Source organism: Volvox carteri (assembly GCF_000143455.1).
Source record: "Volvox carteri f. nagariensis unplaced genomic scaffold VOLCAscaffold_122, whole genome shotgun sequence".
Classification (NCBI taxonomy): domain Eukaryota; kingdom Viridiplantae; phylum Chlorophyta; class Chlorophyceae; order Chlamydomonadales; family Volvocaceae; genus Volvox; species Volvox carteri.
In genome coordinates this window covers 69,094-73,230 of record NW_003307665.1, presented here as the reverse complement: position 1 = coordinate 73,230, position 4,137 = coordinate 69,094, and positions in this window count along the sequence as shown.

Here is a 4,137-nt window from a genome sequence, read left to right as displayed (position 1 = left end):
GCCTGGGAGCTTGGGAGCCTGGGAGCTTGGGGGCCTGGGAGGCTGGGGGCCTGGGAGGCTGGGGGCCTGGGAGCCTGGGGGCCTGGGAGCGTGTGAGCCTGGGGGCCTGGGAGTCTGGGGGCCTGGGAGCCTGGGAGCTTGGGAGCCTGGGAGCTTGGGTGCCTGGGAGCCTGGGGGCCTGGGAGCCTGGGGGCCTGGGAGCCTGGCGACCTGGGAGCCTGGGGGCCCCGGAGCCTGGGGGCCTGGGAGCCTGGGGGCCTGGGAGCTTGGGAGCCGGGGGCCTGGGAGCCTGGGGGCCTGGGAGCCTGGGGGCCTGGGAGCCTGGGGGCCTGGGAGCTTGGGAGCCGGGGGCCTGGGAGCCTGGGGACCTGGGGGCCTGGGAGCCTGGCAACAGCTGTGCCCCACAACTACCTGCCTACATCAAACAAATCTGCCGTACTCTGACAGCCATATCGAAGTACGACAGCGTTTTGATGCCCCACGTAAAACAGATAAGAGCCCCGACCCTCGCCCCCATCTTACCTCCATTCCCGGCTGGACGTCGGCCCCATCTTCCGAGGCCTGCTGCACGTGCAGCACGTGGATGGGAACATGAGAATTAGGGCAGGCACATCAATTAGGGCAGGCACGTCAATTAGGGCAGGCACGTCAATGACGGAGTCGAAACATACACACCCCCCTCCCCCAACCAGCCCCAGCCACCCTCGATAGCATCAGGAACAAGAAAGAGGGCAAGGGGTAACGAATCCACAAAGAAAATCAACCCTGGCACAGCTGTGCCCCACAACTACCTGCCTGCATCAAACAAATCTGCCGTACTCCGATAGCCATATCGGAGTACGACAGCGTTTTGATGCCCCACGTAAAACACATAAGAGCCCTGACCCTCCCCCCCATCTTACCTCCATTCCCGGCTGGACGTCGGCCCCATCGTCCGAGGCCTGCTGCACGTGCAGCACGTGGATGGGAACATGAGAATTAGGGCAGGCACGTCAATTCGGGCAGGCACGTCAATTAGGGCAGGCACGTCAATAGGCAGCAGCAATGACGGAGGCGAAACATACACACACCCCTCCCCCAACCAGCCCCAGCCACCCTCCATAGCATCAGGAACAAGAAAGAGGGCAAGGGGTAACGAATCCACAAAGAAAATCGACCCTGGCACAGCTGTGCCCCACAACTACCTGCCTGCATCAAACAAATCTGCCGTACTCCGATAGCCATATCGGAGTACGACAGCGATTTGATGCCCCACGTAAAACACATAAGAGCCCTGACCCTCCCCCCCATCTTACCTCCATTCCCGGCTGGACGTCGGCCCCATCGTCCGAGGCCTGCTGCACGTGCAGCACGTGGATGGGAACATGAGAATTAGGGCAGGCACGTCAATTCGGGCAGGCACGTCAATTAGGGCAGGCACGTCAATGACGAAGGCGAAACATACACACACCCCTCCCCCAACCAGCCCCAGCCACCCTCCATAGCATCAGGAACAAGAAAGAGGGCAAGGGGTAACGAATCCACAAAGGAAAACGACCCTGGCACAGCTGTGCCCCACAACTACCTGCCTGCATCAAACAAATCTGCCGTACTCCGATAGCCATATCGGAGTACGACAGCGATTTGATGCCCCACGTAAAACACATAAGAGCCCTGACCCTCCCCCCCATCTTACCTCCATTCCCGGCTGGACGTCGGCCCCATCGTCCGAGGCCTGCTGCACGTGCAGCACGTGGATGGGAACATGAGAATTAGGGCAGGCACGTCAATTCGGGCAGGCACGTCAATTAGGGCAGGCACGTCAATGACGGAGGCGAAACATACACACACCCCTCCCCCAACCAGCCCCAGCCACCCTCCATAGCATCAGGAACAAGAAAGAGGGCAAGGGGTAACGAATCCACAAAGGAAAACGACCCTGGCACAGCTGTGCCCCACAACTACCTGCCTGCATCAAACAAATCTGCCGTACTCCGATAGCCATATCGGAGTACGACAGCGATTTGATGCCCCACGTAAAACACATAAGAGCCCTGACCCTCCCCCCCATCTTACCTCCATTCCCGGCTGGACGTCGGCCCCATCGTCCGAGGCCTGCTGCACGTGCAGCACGTGGATGGGAACATGAGAATTAGGGCAGGCACGTCAATTCGGGCAGGCACGTCAATTAGGGCAGGCACGTCAATGACGGAGGCGAAACATACACACACCCCTCCCCCAACCAGCCCCAGCCACCCTCCATAGCATCAGGAACAAGAAAGAGGGCAAGGGGTAACGAATCCACAAAGGAAAACGACCCTGGCACAGCTGTGCCCCACAACTACCTGCCTGCATCAAACAAATCTGCCGTACTCCGATAGCCATATCGGAGTACGACAGCGATTTGATGCCCCACGTAAAACACATAAGAGCCCTGACCCTCCCCCCCATCTTACCTCCATTCCCGGCTGGACGTCGGCCCCATCGTCCGAGGCCTGCTGCACGTGCAGCACGTGGATGGGAACATGAGAATTAGGGCAGGCACGTCAATTAGGGCAGGCACGTCGATGACGGAGGCGAAACATACACACACCCCTCCCCCAACCAGCCCCAGCCACCCTCCATAGCATCAGGAACAAGAAAGAGGGCAAGGGGTAACGAATCCACAAAGGAAAACGACCCTGGCACAGCTGTGCCCCACAACTACCTGCCTGCATAAAAAAACTGCCGTACTCCGATAGCCATATCGGAGTACGACAGCGATTTGATGCCCCACATAAAACACATAAGAGCCCCGCGCCTCCCGCCCATATCACCTCTCCAAGCGAGCCCAATTCCTCCTCACGGTGGCCACCCGCCTCCATTCCCGGCTGGATGTCAGCCAAGAGTAACTAAAGTTAGTTCAGCGACAGTGAGTGGCGGCGAGTTCTATTTTAACGTTGCTACAAGGCATAGTAAAATATAACACAAATCCCTTATCCCAATTGAAGCTATTCCGAATTCCTTCTCACTTGAAGCGGTTCCGATTAGCAACAATACTTGGCCCATATCGTGTTTGACTGAGTTGGGAGTTATGGCTACATGCTTTGGTCTTTCGTAATGAAGATATTTGTTTTGATGGAGAGGACATTGAAGCCATAATAGCCAAAGCCGTACATGAGCGGTTATGTCAGCCAATGGCTCGGAAACCTCGTCGGTCGTAATTTTGTTCAGTAAACCTGACAAGGTTTTAAATGATTTCAGCCGACTTTCGGATATTGTGGCGTGGACCCACTACATTGGCGGACCTGGTCGACAAGGTCGATCAATGTCGGCCTCGGGTAACCTTGCCTATGTACTTATTTGTTCATGAGCTATATTCTACTTTGTGCTGCAACAATCGGCGTTCCTTTGCGCCATGACCATGACTACCAATGGTCATGTTACATCGGAGCACCAATACAGGTGGCAAACACCGGAAGTAACCTAAATTTCACTTATGATGAATTCAACGGCTATATTCATGCTTCCCAATGTGCTTTCGGGACTGCACGTCAAAAATAACCTCGTCCAGACAACTGTCCCTAGCTGCTGAGCCTTGGGCGCTACACGTCTCTGGACTGCCAAATGGCCGTAGGTAGAGAGCAAATCGTCAGGACAAATAATGCCTCCCCACACTCAAATTGGATGGCAAACATTTTAACAAACCTCGTCATAACATTTCACACACTCAGCGCGCATATCTGTGCATAATTATGACACTTTCAAGGTTGCACATTTACCAAGCTTCTAGCTGGCGAGTAACCTGTCCAGACAACTGCCCCGTAGCTACTGAGCCTGACGAGTTACACGTCTCCGGACTGCCATAGGGAGTCCACAACATTGTAGCCTCCCTTGCCATTTCCTGCTCTCCTCAGCCAACCCTTGCCCCCCTTGACCTCTCTTGCTCTCCTCTGCCATCCCTTGCTCTCCTCTGTCCTCCTCTGCCATCCCTTGCGTTCCTCTGTTCTCCTCTGCCATACCTTGCCCTCCCTTGGCCTCTCATGCCCTCCTCTGCCGCCCCTTGCTCTCCACTTCCCTCCTCTGCCGTCTCTTGCTCTCCTCTTTCCTCCTCTGCCCTCCCTTACCCTCCCTTGCCCTCCCTTGCCCTCCCTTGCCCTCCCTTGCCCTCCCTTGCCC